Here is a 20099-nt window from a genome sequence, read left to right on the forward strand (position 1 = left end):
CGTAACACATCTGAAATGTAACGTACACTGTTCAAAGTGCCTTCAATGCGAACAAGAGGTGACCGAGACGTGTAACCAGTGCCACCCCATACCATCACGCCGGGTGATACGCCAGTATGGTGATGACAAATACACGCTTCCAATGTGCGTTCACCGCGATGTCGCCAAACACTGATGCGACCATCATGATGCTGTAAACAGAACCTGGATTCATCCGAAAAAATGACGTTTTGCCATCCGTACACCCAGGTTCGTCGTCGAGTACACCATCGCAGGCGCTCCTGTCTGTGATGCAGCGTCAAGGGTAACCGCAGCCATGGTCTCCGAGCTGATAGTCCATGCTGCTGCAAACGTCGTCGAACTGTTCGTGCAGATCGTTGTTGTCTTGCAATCGTCCCCATTTGTTGACTCAGGGATCGAGACGTGGCTGCACGATCCGTTACAGCCATTTGGATAAGATGCCTGTCATCTCGACTGCTAGTGATACGAGGTCGTTGGGATCCAGCACGGCGTTCCGTATTACCCTCCTGAACCCACCGATTCCATATTCTGCTAACAGTCATTGGATCTCGACCAACTCGAGCAGCAATGTTGCGATACGATAAATCGCAATCGCGATAGGCTACAATCCGACCTTTATCAAAGTCGGAAACGTGATGGTACGCATTTCTCTTCCTTACACGAGGCATCACAACAACGTTTCACCAGGCAACGCCGGTCAACAGCTGTTTGTGTATGAGAAATCGGTTGGAAACTTTCCTCATATCAGCACGTTGTACGTGTCGCCACCGGCGCCAATCTTGTGTGAATGCTCTGAAAAGCTAATCATTTGCATATCACAGGATCTTCGTCCGGGCGGTTAATTATCGCGTCTGTAGCACGTCATCTTCGTGGTGTAGCAATTTTAATGGCCAGTAGTCTAGATTGTTAACTTGTGCTCAGTGTTGAAAGTGTTCGAACTGAGCTACACGGCCAAAATTTTAGGTAGATTTTAATAATAAAGATGTGACCAATCATAACTAGGCTGCATCGATACGATATCTACAATAAAGTACTGATACGAGTAAAAGTATCAGATAAAAGATCGACTAAAAAAGATCGGTATCGAGTTGAAAGTACTCTGTACCGGGACTTTCTGACTCTTTTTTTCTTATCAGTAGCTGCAAGCGTGCATTCCGGCGCCTGCGCTTGCAGTCAGTTGTGCAATGGAGACTCGCAGGTGCCACCCAGAGTGGACCTCAGCCGCTGCTATCGCGTCGCCGTAGCGCCGGGCCCACGGCGGGCGCAGTTGCGACACCGGGCCGTCTTCTGCTCTCTTCATCCGCGCGCCGGTTTCCGCTCGGCTGCACCTTGAGCCAGCTGGACTCCTCGCGATGACTCCTCCGCCAGCTGGCAGAAGCGTCTCGATCCACGGGAACTGAGGGAACACGATAATCCGTTCTCCGACGGACGTTGGCTTGGCTACCTTACGACATGCCTTGTAGGTTAAGATATTTCTGTTATAACTGTAGAACTTGTGGAACGCAGGAGGCCTTCGTAAAATTCACTCACGAATTAGGCTTTCAGTCGGACCGTGCAATCGAACGTCTAAGTTAAGCGTGCCGAGCTTCTAACCTCATAGCGTGGAAAAATCACGTTGGGGAGGCTTTCCGTGCGTGCAGAGATATCTACAATGTCAGGTATTCTGAACGTGCGTTTGAACGTTGCTCAGTGAGTTGGAAGAAGGCCACCTACGTCATCTGACTCCATCTCTCGTCAGTACAGAGTTGGGATTTCAGTTGAATTCCATATTTGGTGGATTTCATATACAATGAAGCGCCAAAAAAAAACTGGTATAAGTAGGGGTATTCAAATAGAGAGATATGTAAACAGGCAGAATACGGCGCTGCGGTCGGCAGCGCCTATATAAGACAGAAAATGTCTGGCGCAATTGTTAGATCGGTTACTGCTGCTACAATGACAGGTTATCAAAATTCAAGTGAGTTTGAGCGTGTCGGCGCAAGAGCGATGGGCCGCAGCATCTCCGAGGTAGCAATGAAGTGCGGGTTTTCCCGTACGACTGTTTCACGAGAGAATTGTGAATATCAAGAATCTGGTAAAACATCAGATCTCAGACATCGCTGCGGCCGGAAAAAGATGCTGCAAGAACGGGACCAACGATGACTGAAGTGAATCGTTCAACGTGAGACAAGTTCAACCCTTCCGCAAATTGCTTCAAATTTCAACGCTGTGCTATCAACAAGTGTCAGCGTGCGAACCACTCAACGAAACATCGTCGATACGGGCTTTTGGAGCAGAAGGTCCACTCGTGTACCCTTGATGACTGCACAACAGAAAGCTTTTGCCTCGCCTGGGCCCGTCAACACCGACAATGGACTGTTGATGACTGGAAACATATTGCCTGGTCAAATTGTACCGAGTGGGTGGAGGTGTGCGGGTATGGAGACAACCTCGTGAATGCATGGACCCAGCACGTCAGCAAGGGACTATTCAAGCTGGTGGATACTGTGTAAAGGTGTGGGCCGTGTGCAGTTGGAGTGATATGGGACCCCTGATTCGTCTAGATACGACACTGATAGCGGACACGTACGTAAGCATCCTGTCTGATCACGTGCATCCATTCGTGTCCATTGTCGCATTCCGACGGACTTGGTTAATTCCAACAAGACAATGCGACACCCCCACACGTCCAGAATTGCTAGAGGGTGGCTCCAGGAACACTCTTCTGAGTTTAAACACTTCCGCTAGCCACCAAACTTGCCAGGTATGAACATTATTGAGCGTATTTGGGATGCCTTGCAACGTGCTGTTCAGAAGAGATCTTCATCCTCTCGTACTCTTACGGATTTATGGACAGCACTGCAGGATTCATGGTGTCAATTCAATCCAGCACTACCTCAGACATTAGTTGAGTCTGTACACGTCTTGTTGCGGCACTTCTGCGTGCTCGCGGGTGCCCTACATTATATTAGGCAGGAGTACCAGTTTCTTTGGCACTTTAGCCTATATACAAGCCTGTCTAAGCACCAGCAAACTGAGGATCTCTCGAAATGCGTCGTTAATTGTACGATTTGTTATAGTAAAATGACATGAAACGTCGTATTGCTGACGTAGTAGTTATTGCAACTTGCGCGTTATGAAAGTATGCCGTTTCAAGGCAGTAGCACATTTAGCATTCACCAAAAACGCGAACTCTTTAGGCGTATTCGGACAGGCCAACTGCTGCCTACAAGCCAGTACGAGGAACAGTCCATGACCGTGGGACATTTGAGCAGCACTTCTCCTATACGTCCAGCCGTTATCGCCATGAGATTAGTGCTGGTGCTCCTGCGTCTTTATTCAAGCAGCTCCTCATTTGGCCTCTCATCGGCTTAGTGGATCCCGCACCAAACCTCACTCACTACCTCGGAAAAATTCAGAGGAGGCACCTTCCGTACAGAAGGCTGCAGCACTAACGGAAAGACTACGGGGGCGATGTAGACGCTAACTATGTACAACGTACCGCATTGGTGTAAGAAGAGTCGAAACGAACAATTTGATAAAGGACACTTGCGGCCCATCATGCTGGTAAACAGTCTCAAATTATCCTACAAGAACCACCTACGTTGCACAAGGTTTACAATATCCCAATCGTCAGCATGTCCACTCCTGAGCCGGCCGGTGTGGCCGAGCGGTTAAAGGCGCTACAGTCTGGAACCGCACGACCGCTACGGTCGCAGGTTCGAATCCTGCCTCGGGCATGGATGTGTGTGATGTCCTTAGGTTAGTTAGGTTTAATTAGTTCTAAGTTCTAGGGGACTTATGACCACAGCAGTTGAGTCCCATAGTGCTCAGAGCCATTTTCCACTCCTGATCAGGCCCCGCTCCAAACAAAGGTGTTTGTGTTGCATTGTTAACAGTAGCTTACGCCGTAGCCTGGGAGGTGATTTTCCAATCCTACTGCTGATAGTGTCCGACCAGTGTTGCCGGATGGCATAGAATGTTGTTGGTAGTCCCTTACTTATTCTCGGGTGGCGGTCGGTGATGTGAAGACGCTATGAAGTGCTTGGTGCAGAGTACGGCGATCCTTCTTTATGGTTGTCAGACGTGGTCGATCGGAATCTTGACGAGGAGTATGCTAGCCCACGCAACCCCATAAAGTTCAACATCGGGCCACTGTCATATCTGAATGTCCCAAAAATTTCGGAATTGCATGCCAGTGATGTGTACTCACCTTCTTTCTTACCTTTTTTAGACAGACAGTATCCAGAGTTTCCCAAGAAAAATGATCAGTATTCACGTATACGACATGAATGATCATTGAAAGCAAAAAGGTCTACGGACTTGGGTTCTAAAATGCATACCGATAGAGCTATGAGCACTTGCTCGTTTTCCCTACTGTGAAACAAACCTCGTCTGCTGCAGGCTCTTTGCTTTTCATATTTTGGGAGCAGGTAGTATGAAAAAAAGTCTATTAAACATAGGCTCTAAAATGCACACAGTAAGAGCAATGAGCGCTTGTTCAGTAGAAGAGACGTGTTTCACACATAACGAAGATCAACAAGTGCTCAAAGCTCTAAATGTATGCATTTTAGAGCCCACGTTTATAGACGGTTTTGCATCAAATGATTATTCGTGCCATATCTCTGAATACTGACCATTTGACTTGGGGAAATCCTCTATACTGCCAGCCAAAAAAAGTGAGCACGAATCACTGGCAGGCAGTTTCCAAATTTGTGGGACACTCAGTGACCCCATCTTGAGCTTTACGGAGACTTACGGTTGAGCATACTCATCCAGGTTTCGGTCGACGACGTCTGACATCCCCAGTGAAGGATCGCCGTACTGTGCGTCAAACACTTCACATGCCCATCATATCTACACCTGCCAGAGACGGTATCGCCAAACGTGTTCTTCGTTTGGTGTCCTAGAACCAAATAAGAGAGCGATACAAAAATTGGACGTGGGACGGTAGTAGTGATCGAACCCGAGGGAAAGGCTGCGCAATCTCGTGCGCTATCAAAAAATTCAAATGGCTCTGAGCACTATGCGACTTAACTTCTGAGGTCATCAGTCGCCTAGAACTTAGAACTAATTAAACCTAACTAACCTAAGGACATCACACACATCCATGCCCGAGGCAGGATTCGAACCTGCGACCGTAGCGGTCACGCGGTTCCAGACTGAAGCGCCTAGAAACGCACGGCCACACCGGCCGGCGTGCGCTATCATCTAAGCTATGAGAACAACTAATTGTATGTAGTGGGCAGCTTGAATTTGGACGCGCAACGGCCACATTGCCTAACTTCAATGCTAATTAACTCGGAAACGGCGCAACGTGTCGATTTTTTTCTTAATAACTACACACATAAAAAAAAAATTTGCACCACCTAGGTTCCGAGAGTTTCCGAAACTGTGCAGAAAACTGGAATAGAGATCAACATAAACATCATTTACGCCCTTTTTATTGCTCATGGAAACCACACATTGCATGTTGTACCATCATACACCCAGACCTTCAGAGGTGGTGGTCCAGATTGCTGTACACACCGGTACCTCTAATACCCAGTAGCACGCCCCCTTGCGCTGATGCATGCCTGTATTCGTCGTGGCATGCTATCCACAAGTTCATAAAGGCACTGTTGGTCCAGATTGTCCCACTCCTCAAGGGCGATTCGGCGTAGATCCCTCAGAGTGGTTGGTAGGTAGGTCACGTCGTCCATAAACAGCCCTTTTGAATCTAAATGGCTCTGAGCACTATGCGATTTAACTTCTGAGGTCATCAGTCGCCTATAACTTAGAACTAATTAAACCTAACTAACCTAAGGACATCACACACATCCATGCCCGAGGCAGGATTCGAACCTGCGAACGTAGCGGTCGCTCGGCTCCAGCTGTAGCGCCTAGAACCGCACGGCCACTCCGGCCGGCTTTTTGAATCTATCCCAGGCATGTTCGATAGGGTTCATGTCTGGAGAACATGTTGGCCCCCCTCTATTCGAGCGATGTCGTTATCCTGGTGGAAGTCATTCGCAAGATGCGCACGATGGGCGCGAAGTGTCGTCCAAGAAGACGAATGGCTCGCCAATATGCGTCCGCTATGGTTATATTGTCGGTCGAAGGATGGCATTCACGTATCGTACAGCCGTTACGGCGCCTTCCATGACCACCACCGGCGTACGTCGGCCTCACATAATGCCACCCCAAAACAGCAGGGAACCTCCACCTTGCTACGCTCCCTGGACAATGTGTCTAAGGTGTTCAGCCTGACCTGGTTGTCTCCAAACAATTCTCCGACGATTGTCTGGTTGGAGGCATATGCGACACTCATCGCTGAAGAGAACCTGAGACCAATCCTGAGTGGTCCATTCGGTCCATCTGTACCGCGCTGCATGATGTCGTGGTTGCAAAGATGGACCTCGCCATGGATGTTGGGAATGAAGTTGCCCATCATGCAGCCTATTGCGCACAGTTTGAGTCGTACCACGACGTCCTGTGGCTGCACGAAAAGCATTATTAAACATGGTGGAGTTACTGTCAGGGTTCCTCCGAGCCATAATCCGTAGGTAGCGGTCATCCACTGCAGTATGCCCCTGGGCGGCCTGAGCGAGGCGTGTCATCGACAGTTCCTGTCTCTCTGTATCTCCTCCATGTCCGAACAACATTGCTTTGGTTCACTCCGAGACGCCTGGACGCTTCCCTTGTTGAGAGCCCTTCCTAGCAGAAAGTAACAATGCAGACCCAATCGAACCACAGTATTGACCGTCTAGGCGTGGTTGAACCACAGACAGCACGAGCCGTGTACCTCCTTCCTGGTGGAATGACTGGAACTGATCGGCTGTGGAACCCCTTCCGTCTCGTAGGCGCTGCTCTTGCATGGTTGTTTACATCTTTCGGCAGTTTTAGTGTAATCCTTGGACAGTCAAAGTGACTGTGTCTGTGATACAATGTCCACAGTCAACGTCTATCTTCAGGAGTTCTGAGAACCGTGGTGATGCAAAACTTTTTTTGATGTGTGTATTTATCGGTACAAGCTACTCTACAACACCCTTACAAGCCTTTCGGGATATTCTTGCCTATTATATATGTAGATATATATTAAGGAGTTCATATCACTCCAACTGCACACGCTGCACACGACCCACACCATTAGAGAGCCTCCACCAGTTTGAAAAATCCGCTGCTGACATGTAGCGACCATGGACTCATGAGGTTGCCTCCATACCCGTACTCGTCCATCCACTCGATACAATTTCAAACGAGACTCGTCCGACCAGGCAACATGTTTCCAATCATCAACATTCTAATGTTGGTGTTGACGGGCTCAGGCGAGGATTAAAGCTTTGTGTTGTGCACTCACCAAGGGTACGCGAGTGGGCCTTCGGCTGCAAAGCTCATATCGATGACGTTTCGTTGAATGGTTCGCACACTGACACTTGTTGGTGGCCCAGCGTTGAAATCTGCAGCAATTTGCGAAAGGGTTGCACTTCTGTAACGTTGAACGATTCTCTTCACTCGTCGTTGCTTCCGCTGTTGCAAGATTTTTTGTAGCCGCAGCAATGTCGGAAATTTGGTGATTTGCCAGATTCCTGATTTCACGGTAAACTTGTGAAATGGTCGTACGGGAAAGTCCGCACTTCATCGCTACCTCGCAGATGCTGTGTCCCAATGCTCGTGCACGGACTATAACACCACGTTCAAACTCATTTAAATCTTGATAACTTGCTATTGAAGCAGCGGTAACCGATCTAACAACTCCGCAAACACTTGTTCTCTTAAATAGGCATTGCCGACTGTAGCGCCGTATTCTGCCTGTTTACATATCCCTGTATTTGAAGATGCATGTCCGTAGCAGTTTCTTTGGCTCTTGTAGAGTGTCCCTCCTAACTGTCGTCAGGTGCCTTTTCTGCGGAATGCGTCGGTTTGTTTCCCGTTAGCAACAAAATAATTTTTAAATGGGAGTTTTACATGCCCATTCGGTAGAATGGTCCCAGATTAATCCAATACGATATTCGCTTTATCGGTATGTATTACCAGCCACAGTGAAACACGAAAACTAACCGGTATGGTACTCCAGCGGTGAAGGAATCACCCTAGCCCTCGCTGGCTGCTTCTGCCATGCTAATCGATCACCCCTGGAGTACCGGCTATTCTTCGGTACTCTAGAAGCGACTGAGAGCGTTGCTGCAGGGCAGAAGCAGCTGGTGAGGGTCAGGGCGGTGCCTTCACTGCTGGAGTACCGTGTTGATTATTGTTACGGAAAAAAATTCGGTAAGTTGCGCCGTTTTGGAGTTAACTGACATTAAAATTATCTTGTCAGGCCACTGCGAGCGCAAATTAAAGTGGCCTGCCAGATACAGTTAGTATCATTGGTTCTCATAGCGTACATGATGGCGCACAAGACTGCTCGGCTTTTGGCTCGGGTTCAGTCGTAACTATCATTCCAGTTCCAATTTTTGAATCACTCTCTTGTTTGGATTTAGGAAACCAAACGAAGTATACTTGAATCTGCGCTCACAACTACCTGATTGGCTAACTTCAATGCTAATTAACTCGGAAACGGCGCCACCTGTCTAATATTGCTTTCTCTTTCTTTCTTTCTTTCTTTATCGTCGCCTTGTCCCACGTCATGTAGGATCGGCGTTGCTCTTCTGGATCCTCCTCCTCCATAGTTCTCTATCCATTGCCTCTTCCTTCTTCCAACCCTTCTCTCTTAGGTCCCCGGATATCGTATCCTTCCACCTCATCTTCGGTCTTCCTCTCCTTCTCGCTCCTTCAATCTTTATATCTTCAACTCTTTTTCCGATATATTCTTCCCCTTTTCCCTGTAAGTGTCCGTACCACCTTAGTCTGCTCTCTTGTATCTTTTTCCCCATGGGTCCCACTTTCGCAGCTCCTCTAACAATTCATTTCTAATTCTATCCTTCCTTGTTACCCCACACATCCACCTCAGCATCCTCATTTCCGCCACTTCCATCTTCCTTTCCTGGGCTACTGTGATTGGCCATGTCTCTGCCCCGTATATCATAGCTGGCCTTACCACCGACTTGTACACTTTCCCTTTCAACCCAATGCTCACCTTATTGTCACACAACACTCCACTCATTTTCCTCCAGTTGTTCCAACCGCAATTTATTCGGTGTTGTATATCGCTTTCCAGTCCTCCATCCCTCTGTATGTACGATCCCAGGTATTTAGATTTGCAGACCGATTTCAGCTCATCATCCTGGATCTTGCAAGACCTCATCTGCACATCCTACAGTGCTAAATATTCTGACTTTGTCCTGCTAATTTTCATCCCTCTTTCATCTAGTGCGTTCCTCTAATCCTCCAGCTTTTCCTCAAGTCTGTCGATGCTCTGCTCACAAAGAACCACATCATCCGTAAACATCATATTCCACGGTGCTTCCTTCTTCACATCTTTCACCAGCACATCCATAATCAGATCAAAGAGGTAGGGACTAAGTGCAGACCCTTGATGTAACCCTACTTTTGCTGGAAATTCCTTTGTCATGCCCACACTACTTCTCACCTGTGTCATTGCTCCTCTGTACATTTCCTTCACTAACGTCACATACTTCTCTGGCACGCACTGCTCTCTCATGCTTCTCTATATTTCGTCCCTTGGGACTCTGTCGTATGCTTTCTCCAAATTGCGAGTGCAAATTAAAGTGGCCAGCTAGATACAGTTAGTATCGGTGGTTCTCCTAGCGTACCTGATGGCGCACAAGACTGCTCAGCTAATTGCTCTTAACAGTTATTTCGCAGCACAACCTACCGTGCAACTCTCAAATGGCTCTGAGCACTATGGGACTTACCATCTATGGTCATCAGTCCCCTAGAACTTAGAACTACTTAAACCTAACTAACTTAAGGACATCACACAACACCCAGTCATCACGAGGCAGAGAAAATCCCTGAACCCGCCGGGAATCGAACCCGGGAAATCGGGCGTGCGAAGCGAGAACGCTATGCAACTCTCTTACAAGCTTTTCAGACTGTTTCTGACCACACTGTATAATGTTCGTGCATAACGCATAATAACGCTTAAAACGAACAGAGTCAGTCTGCAACACTTTAAAATATTGTCCTTATCACTTCAAGGTGAAAACACACAAAATACCAGAATATTAACTAAAGAATATTAACTGAAGATAAAACAAGTCGTCGCAGTGTTGGCCATAGTATCTCGCAGTCGGGAGGGGCGGACTTCAATTGCTTACTCGGCTATCCAGGATTTTGGTTTACTGTAGTTTCTCTGAATCGGTAAAGGCGAACGCTTCTGTCGTTCCTGTGAAAAGGACGTACCGACTGCGTTCGTCATCCTTGTGTAATCCGGGTCGGTGCTCCGTCTGTAATATGCTCCACTTCAACAGACGTTAAACGCCATTCTTTCTTCCTTCGTGTTGAGCATTCCGTTTGCTGTCTTGTCAGCAAGTGGAGAACATGAGCATAGAACGGTAGCTTGTTGGAACGAGCCTCTGTGTCGGAGGCGTCTCGCCTTGCGGGTGTTCGCTTAGAGCGCGGTCAGTAATTACACGGACATGCCCGGCACGACATGAGCATTTAGCTCTCTACTAGCGGACGGCCTCTGAAGTCTAGTGTACCTAGCTAGCCCTGTGCTGGTTGCATTCCGGCCACGTCTGTGGCCGTTAACTGCAGACAGCTTAATGCTTTCTTTCCGGCAACGTCATACAGCATAGGCTTCCCAACGACCTACAAACTACCGGGTTGTTGTAATTAAACTTTCCCTACTTCACACGTTATAACACGCAAACTAATCACCGTACGAGTAGCGAACTTGGTAGCAATAATGTCCAGAGTATGGGGTGCATGATTTCCATGCGTCACAACGCCATTGTTCCGTTACAACTATGGCCACAAGGTGCCGTGATTAGTCATCGTGATTCGTAGTTTCACACACCTGACCAGTTGCAGTGCACTTGTTGACGTGTCAACATGAGCTTGGACGAAAGGAGCGGGGCATTATTGGTGAAGTTCTATTATCAATACAACAGTAATATTGCAACTGCAGTTTGAGAATATAGCCGGCTGAAAGGATTACGGAAGAGTCCTCTTCCTCCACCTGTTGCGCAGAGCATGATTAAGAAGTTCTAATCAATTGGAGAACTGGGCGGCGCTCCTGGAAGAGGCCGACGACTGGTTGCACCACAGGTTGCTATGGCAGGCAACGTGCCCTCAATTCTCGATCGTCCAGCAGTGCGCGTGCTGTCACGACAGTTGAACATCCCGTGGTCCACTGTACGGAAGGTGCTTCGAACCATTCTCGAAAGGTATCCGTACAAGATCCATATCGTACAGCACCTTGCACCAAGCACAACGAGTGTTGACTCCGCTCTCGACTTCCTCGCAAGGACTGAGATTCGCCGGCCGGAGTGGCCGAGTGGTTCTAGGCGCAACAGTCTGGAACCGCGCGACCGCTACGGTCGCAGGTTCGAATCCTACCTCGGGCATGGATGTGTGTTGTCCTTAGGTTAGTTAGGTTTAAGTAGTTCTAAGTTCTAGGGGACTGATGACCTCAGAAGTTAAGTCCCATAGTGCTCAGAGCCATTTGACTGAGATTGACGAGAGCTGCCCATGGTCCATCCTATGAACAGAAGAAGCTCATTTATCTCTGACGGGCGAAGAAAACACACAAAATTGCCGAGTGTGGGGATCTTCACCTCCAGTCACTGTGCATGAAGATCCTCTGTATGGTGAACGCGACACCGTATGGTTTGACTTCACGGTTACGTCCATCATTCGCCCATTCGTTTTTGAATAGATTGGCGTCCAAGAACCGAAGACGTGCAGTGTTCAAATGGCTCTGAGCACTATGGGACTTAACATCTGAGGTCATCAGTCCCCTAGAATTTAGAACTACTTAAACCTAACTAACCTAAGGACATCACACACATCCATGCCCGAGGCAGGATTCGAACCTGCGACCGTAGCAGTCGCGCGGTTCCGGACTGCGCGCCTAGAACCGCTAGACAACCGCGGCCGACACGTGCAGTGTGACTGGCCAGCGTTACTGCGATGTGCTTCGCCAGCATGTCATACCCAGCCTAGAGGAGAGAGACGCATAGACAACAGTTTTGTGATTTCCCTAAATCACTCCAGGCAAATGCCGGGATGGTTCCACTGAAAGGGCACGGCCGACTTCCTTCCCAATCCTTCCCTAATCCGATGAGACCGATGACCACGCCGTCTGGTCTCCTTCCCCAAACCAACCAACCAACCAACTCAACAGTTTTCATGCAAGATGGTGCCCCACCGCACATGGCTCTTCAAGTTCACCTGCTTCTCCGAAACACATTTGGAAACGATCGAATTATCCGCCAGTCGCTTCCAAATGCTTGGCCGGCACGATATCCTGATCTCACAACCTGTGACTTGTGGTTGTGGGGCTGCCTGAAGGACAGGGTTTACCAGGGGAACATTCACATATCTGCTGATCTGAAGCGCAGCGTATTAAGAGAGGTAGCCAGCATACCTACAGATATTCGTCTTTCTGCTGTGCAGAATGCAATCCTGCGCTTTCAGATTCTTCTGGACACTGATGGGCGCCATATTGAGCCCCTTTTGTAGCAGTAATGGTACAGGTATGTGATGGTATGTCGTATGATGTACCGTGGCAGTACATTAAAAGTGTTTCATTTGAATTGATTCTACAGTATTTCTCTTTCCCATGTCCCTGACATTAATGCTACCAAGTTTGGTTCTCGTACGGAAATTAGTTACGAAGAACTTTACTAACACGGCATAGCCAGTGTACGTCCGTGTGAAGTAGAAGTGAACCAGAAGTACAACAGATCTCCTCGCAAAGAACAATCTAATATTTGCAGCTCGCGCTTTCATCAAATTTGCGAGCTGACTGCATCGTTCAGCACTTTATTGACTTCCGGTTGCACTAATTTAGAAGCCAATGCCTCACTGCATATCGTGCATTGTGTGAATTTCACAGGTGGAGAAAGAGCACACACACCTGTCATGAACCCCTTTTTAGTTCCAGTAAATGCTGCCGCCCAGTCGGTACCAGCAAAGTTTGTCCGTTGTCAGCAGAAAAGGAATTCAGTTGAAAGAAAATGGCGACGCCTGAAGTCCTCTCTCCAGAGCTTTACAAAATAGGCACTCCTCGTGCACTTCAGTTTCATAAAAGTTGCATGAAAAACATGAGGCTAGAAAAGATTGCAAATATCACTACTGTCATCAAGTTGCAGATCGAATTTTGGGCTATCATGAAGACGTGGTGGCAACTGATTTTTCATCACCTGAGAGTGGTATTGACTTCAGACACCCGCCAAAACCTTCTTCATGCATGATTTCGTACATTTTGACGGCTGTGGGAAGAATAAATTTCTCATCAGTAGTATGTGGTGATTTGGATTTTTCAGTTAAGTTGGGTACCTCTAATCTACAGACCCTACGGATCTCTTAGTGGTTTTGTAGTGTTGACAGAAGAGCCAACACTGTGTTGCAATAGGAGGCCGAAATGCACGCGTTTAATTCACGCCGGTGGCGCTAGGTCTGAAACAGGATATGGAATGAATGCTATAAAGAAAAGTACGTAGCTGCTGGAATACTTAACTTTAATCCATCATTTGTATACAGCATTCTTGATTATACAAGTGAGACTCTCTAGAATTGGTTAATGGCGCTTTGCTAGGTCGTAGCCATGGACTTAGCTGAAGGCTATTCTAACAATCTCTCAGCAAATGAGAGAAAGGCTTCGTCAGTGTAGTCGCTAGCAAAGTCGTCGTACAACTGGGGGCGAGTCCTAGTACGTCTCTCTAGACCTGCCGTGTGGTGACGCTCGGTCTGCAATTACTGACAGTGGCGACACGCGGGTCCGACATGTACTAATGGACCGCGGCCGATTTAAAGCTACCACCTAGCAAGTGTGGTGTCTGGCGGTGACACCACAGTTTTCTTAGTACCTGATGCCTATTTTTTGAGGAATCTGACATTTCCTTTTTTATGGCCTTCAGGCTATCGTTGGTTAAAATCTCCAACCAAAGAAAACATTGTTTAAATGAATCCTGGTATAACGTAATGTTAGATAATCAACTTGACATTTACACGCTTCGGTATTGCGTTTAGAAGTAATTTTGCTGATAGGAACATAGGAATATCCGAAAGAAAAATCTGCTTTGATTAAATTCGAACCATTTTCCTTACTAGAAATTCATACTTTCGAAGGAGAAGAGATACTCGGTGAATCTCTTGCGCGGGTTATCTTTTTTCCACTGAGAATCAGCCAATTATTCATGGGAATCGCAGGACTTCTGTCACTCTCTTTTAAATCCGGTTAACTACTTTCACTAAATACTCTGTTGACTTCAACTTCTAGCTAACTCACTACTTTGAACTCCGGAAGCGTGACTGAAATCGAGAGGACAGTGACAATGGCTGTGATTATCACGCTATTCTTGTAGTCAGTGTTACAAGGAAGTGGCGGTCACATTTTCAAGCGGGTTATTGTCATTAATATTTGTTCGGTAAGTAGCTAACACTGCGGGTGATCGGTGACGGGGCTGTGTGAAGAAATATTACTCTCGATTTTTCTTAGCATACCTGCAGACAGGATCTACTATTCAGTTCCTGTGAAATAAGACAGCAAATTAACGTGGGGGAATTTCCTAACTTGGTTCGTTGAAATGAGACTCTGACGCTAGCAATCTTAGTTTGTTCACGGGAAGTCTTTTTCTTACACAATATGAAACTAAATATTCCAATCAAAGCTGCCCATCCTCACCTCTCCAGGAAGGCGCACCCCGCATTTTGATGACGGCTGCATTAGGGATTTATTACAACCAGCTGAAATACTCTCGTACACATCACCACACAACTAGAAATCTATTGCATACATTTGAAGGTGAGAGTGAAAACACTCGGAGCGAGTCATAGATGATAAAAAAAAGAGTAACGCACTCAGAGCTAACTGTTTTTCATTGCTTTGTGTGAGACACAGTTGTACTTCTCCAAACTGCTAGTTCTAGATGCACGAAATACAGATTTAAAGCGTCATACTGTAGAAACTCACCATAGCGAATACACCGGCTGTACTTGAAATTTCGTCGTTTGTACGACTATTTTATATAAAACGAAAAATTGCAAATGTCAGAGCAGAAGAAGCGCGGGCGCACCATGCAACAGACAGCTATAGCGCATGTTGCGGTCATGCTCTAGTGGCGCTAACCTCATCGCAATGGCCGCCGTGGTCGTTTGTGGCCCCTCTTGTTTCAACCAATGGGCACGACATCACGGACCCATTCGTGCTTCGCGACACTGCAGCCGACCGTACAATTTTTTTATGATTAATTTCTTTATTTTGGCTTTGGGTTACAAGAGCCATACAGCCAACAACAGTTATAAATTGCCAAAGAAACATAATTGCAAAAAAGCAGAGTAGAACAAAATTACGAGTTTGGCATACAAGCGCACTCTTAAAGTAATTTTTGGGTCATCAGTCTACTGACTGGTTTGATGCGGCCCGCCACGAATTCCTTTCCTGTGCTAACCTCTTCATCTCAGAGTAGCACTTGCAACCTACGTCCTCAATTATTTGCTTGACGTATTCCAATCTCTGTCTTCCTCTACAGTTTTTGCCCTCTACAGCTCCCTCTAGTACCATGGAAGTCATTCCCTCATGTCTTATTAGCAGATGTCCTATCATCCTGTCCCTTCTCCTTATCAGTGTTTTCCACATATTCCTTTCCTCTCCGATTCTGCGTAGAACCTCCTCATTCCTTACCTTATCAGTCCACCTAATTTTCAACATTCGTCTATAGCACCACATCTCAAATGCTTCGATTCTCTTCTGTTCCGGTTTTCCCACAGTCCATGTTTCACTACCATACAATGCTGTACTCCAGACGTACATTCTCAGAAATTTCTTCCTCAAATTAAGGCCGGTATTTGATATTAGTAGACTTCTCTTGGCCAGAAATGCCTTTTTTGCCATAGCGAGTCTGCTTTTGATGTCCTCCTACCTTCGTCCGTCATTGGTTATTTTACTGCCTAGGTAGCAGAATTCCTTAACTTCATTGACTTCGTGACCATCAATCCTGATGTTAAGTTTCTCACTGTTCTCATTTCTACTACTTCTCATTACCTTCGTCTTTCTCCGATTTACTGTCAAACCATAATGTGTACTCATTAGACTGTTCATTCCGTTCAGCAGATCATTTAATTCTTCTTCACTTTCACTCAGGATAGCAATGTCATCACCGAATCGTATCATTGATATCATTTCACCTTGTATTTTAATTCCACTCCTGAACCTTTCTTTTATTTCCATCATTGCTTCCTCGATGTACAGATTGAAGAGTAGGGGCGAAAGGCTACAGCCTTGTCTTACTCCCTTCTTAATACGAGCACTTCGTTCTTGATCGTCCACTCTTATAATTCCCTCTTGGTTGTTGTACATATTGTATATGACCCGTCTCTCCCTATAGCTTACCCCTACTTTTTTCAGAATCTCGAACAGCTTGCACCATTTTATATTGTCGAACGCTTTTTCCAGGTCGACAAATCCTATTAAAGTGTCTTGATTTTTCTTTAGCCTTGCTTCCATTATTAGCCGTAACGTCAGAATTGCCTCTCTCGTCCCTTTACTTTTCCTAAAGCCAAACTGATCGTCACCTAGCGCATTCTCAATTTTCTTTTCCATTCTTCTGTATATTATTCTTGTAAGCAGCTTCGATGCATGAGCTGTTAAGCTGATTGTGCGATAATTCTCGCACTTGTCAGCTCTTGCCGTCTTTTGAATTGTGTGAATGATGCTTTTCCGAGAGTCAGATGGTATATCGCCAGACTCATATATTCTACACACCAACGTGAATAGTCGTTTTGTTACCACTTCCCCCAATGATTTTAGAAATTCTGATGGAATGTCATCTATCCCCTCTGCCTTATTTGACCGTAAGTCCTCCAAAGCTCTTTTAAATTCCGATTCTAATACTGGATCCCCTATCTCTTCTAAATCGACTCCTGTTTCTTCTTCTATCACATCAGACAAATCTGCACCCTCATAGAGGCTTTCAATGTATTCTTTCCACCTATCTGCTCTCTCCTCTGCATTTAACAGTGGAATTCCCGTTGCACTCTTAATGTTACCACCGTTGCTTTTAATGTCACCAAAGGTTGTTTTGACTTTCCTGTATGCTGAGTCTGTCCTTCCGACAATCATATCTTTTTCGATGTCTTCACATTTTTCCTGCAGCCATTTCGTCTTAGCTTTCCTACGCTTCCTATTTATTTCGTTCCTCAGAGACTTGTATTTCTGTATTCCTGATTTTCCCGAAACATGTTTGTACTTCCTTCTTTCCTCAATCAACTGAAGTATTTCTTCTGTTACCCATGGTTTCTTCGCAGCTACCTTCTTTGTACCTATGTTTGATGATGATGATGTTTTGGTTTGTGGGGCGCTCAACTGCGTGGTTATCAGCGCCCGTATAATTACCCAATCTTTGCTCAGTCCAATTTCGCCACTGTCCTGGATGATGATGATGGAATGATGAGGACAACACAAACACCCAGTCATCTCGAGGCAGGTGAAAATCCCTGACCCCGCCGGGAATCGAACCCGGGACCCCGTGCTCGGGAAGCGAGAACGCTACCGCGAGACCACGAGTGTACCTATGTTTTCCTTCCCAACTTCTGTGATGGCCCTTTTTAGAGATGTCCATTCCTCTTCAACTGTACTGCCTACTGCGCTTTTCCTTATTGCTGTATCTATAGCGTTAGAGAACTTCAAACGTATCTCGTCATTCCTTAGTACTTCCGTATCCCACTTCTTTGCGTATTGATTCTTCCTGACTAATGTCTTGAACTTCAGCCTACTCTTCATCACTACTATATTGTGATCTGAGTCTACATCTGCTCCTGGGTACGCCTTACAATCCAGTATCTGATTTCGGAATCTCTGTCTGACCATGATGTAATCTAGTTGAAATCTTCCCGTATCTCCCGGCCTTTTCCAAGTATACCTCGTCCTCTTGTGATTCTTGAACAGGGTATTCGCTATTACTAGCTGAAACTTGTTGCAGAACTCAATTAGTCTTTCTCCTCTTTCATTCCTTGTCCGAAGTCCATATTCTCCTGTAACCTTTTCTTCTACTCCTTCCCCTACAACTGGATTCCAATCGCCCATGACTATTACATTTTCGTCCCCCTTTACATACTGCATTACCCTTAAAGTAATATAAAAGCGCAATTAGAGAAACACCAGACAGCCAGCGGCAGTGATAACAAAGACAGTGGAGCAGAATTACAAACAGCACTACACAAAGATATTATGACAAACAAGCATATGCTCTTAAAGTAAAAGATAAAACATGAAAAGGCAGACACCATACATCATACAATAAAAACAACAATAGCGGAAGAACGAAATTGCAAATAATATATAAGAACATAAGAAATGTAGCATATCGATTGACGTAAGCCGAGCGGTCTTAGGCGCTGCAGTCATGGACTGTGCGCCTGGGCCCGGCGGAGGTTCGAGTCCTCCCTCGGGCATGGGTGTGTGTGTGTGTTTGTCCTTAGGATAATTTAGGTTAAGAAGTGTGTAAGCTTAGGGACTGATGCCCATAAGATTTCACACACATATGAACATTTTTGATTGACGTAATTAAAGTAAAAAAAAACCAAAATGGCAAACACAATACAACCAACCTATGTGCATTAGCGCCAGTAGAACAGTGACATAAAATGCACAAGAGAACAACAATAATAATTTAATGTACAAATAGAGGTCTGTACGCAAATTAAAACACAAAATTACTCACCCGATTCCGAACTGGGCGGATGCCATGTGAAAATGAAGACCTCGGCAACTCATAAATTACGTTTGGATGCCGGTGGCTTTCAAATAGTCTGTGAGCGAATTATATTTATCAAAACGATGGACTAAAACAGGAACACTGGTGGGGAGGGGGTAACCTCTCGCAACCAGTTTCTTATGCAAGACTGATTGTGCAGTTGTATACTTGGAACAGGCGAGTATGGCGTTGTTAAGATCCGCTGCTGCCGTTGAGTCCTTATCGCAGTTTCCAGAAGTGATAACCTTCAACCGATGTAGACCTTGCAAAAATATTCGTTGGCAAAGCTGACTGTCTGCGACATATTTACCCAGTTTCAAGTGGATCGGTCGGACTCATCTGGGTTGAGCTCTCTTTCTGACGATCAGTGTAGATGTGCATATTTTTTGTGAGATGGCGCGAGGGACGGGGTGAAGATCGCGGATTGTGTGGTGTATTTGACGTGTGACTTCCCTGTAGGCATAATTACATACATCTAAGTCGTCTCCTCTGGTTGGACACCAGGGCATACTGAGCTTCACGTCGTATACATGTACTCTTTTTCAAAGCAGCTCGCACGACTTTTCTTACGCACGAGGATGTGACAATGAGCACTCTCTATGCATTTCAGTGACGCTACCCAAGAATGAAACTGAAAATTTGGTTTTCCAGTTGGTGAGTTGTACGTGTAGTTATAGTTAAGGGCACACCACTGCTTGTGACTGTTGATATTTTTTTATATTGGTAGTCTATTTCCTGTAGCTGTAACTTTACATCTTTCAGATAAGATATGTGAGACCATCCTTGTGCTGTCAGTGGGGAGGTCACTGGAGAAGCGCAGATAAGTGGCTGATCTTTCTTCCCCAGCACTTAAACAGGCGCAGTACGTAGCCGTCTGGCTTAGACGCTGCCGACAAGGTTCACCTCCGCCGGCACCCTTTCTGTACAATGAGATGGTCTTCCGACAGCTCATGGCTAGTGTATTGTTAATAGAGCGTATTCTGCGCGGCTAAATGAGGTCGATGATAAGCCTGTTTTTTTGTTCCCTGCTGATATGTCAGTTCTGAGTTTCAAATTTCTGCTCTGTTTGTTGTTCACCCACAAAAATTTTCCGTCAAATGTTTTGTTTATGTCTGGAATGTTTTGTATACAAACAAGACGGGATTTAAGAAGTGCATGCTTGTGCAATCGCGCGCTTGTCATGTGCACGTGAATCTTGAGCGCCGTTGTCGCGATTAGTAAACAACACACTTGAGACGTAAAACTGCACGGCCGCAAACTTGACAGGTGCACCAGAGCGTTAAAAATGATGCG

The 20099-nt window shown here is 46.2% G+C and overlaps 1 protein-coding gene across 1 annotated transcript in view; it reads left to right on the forward strand.

The window, feature by feature from the left end:
• Positions 1-19150: 19150 nt before the first annotated feature.
• LOC126175272 (tRNA dimethylallyltransferase-like) overlaps positions 19151-20099 on the forward strand; it is a 1221602-nt gene continuing 1220653 nt past the window's right edge. Inside the window, exon 1 of the mRNA XM_049921925.1 lies at positions 19151-19460. The gene's annotated coding sequence lies outside the window, so the exon portion shown is untranslated. The remainder of the gene's footprint in view (positions 19461-20099) is intronic.

Source organism: Schistocerca cancellata, chromosome 3 (assembly GCF_023864275.1).
Source record: "Schistocerca cancellata isolate TAMUIC-IGC-003103 chromosome 3, iqSchCanc2.1, whole genome shotgun sequence".
NCBI lineage: Eukaryota > Metazoa > Arthropoda > Insecta > Orthoptera > Acrididae > Schistocerca > Schistocerca cancellata.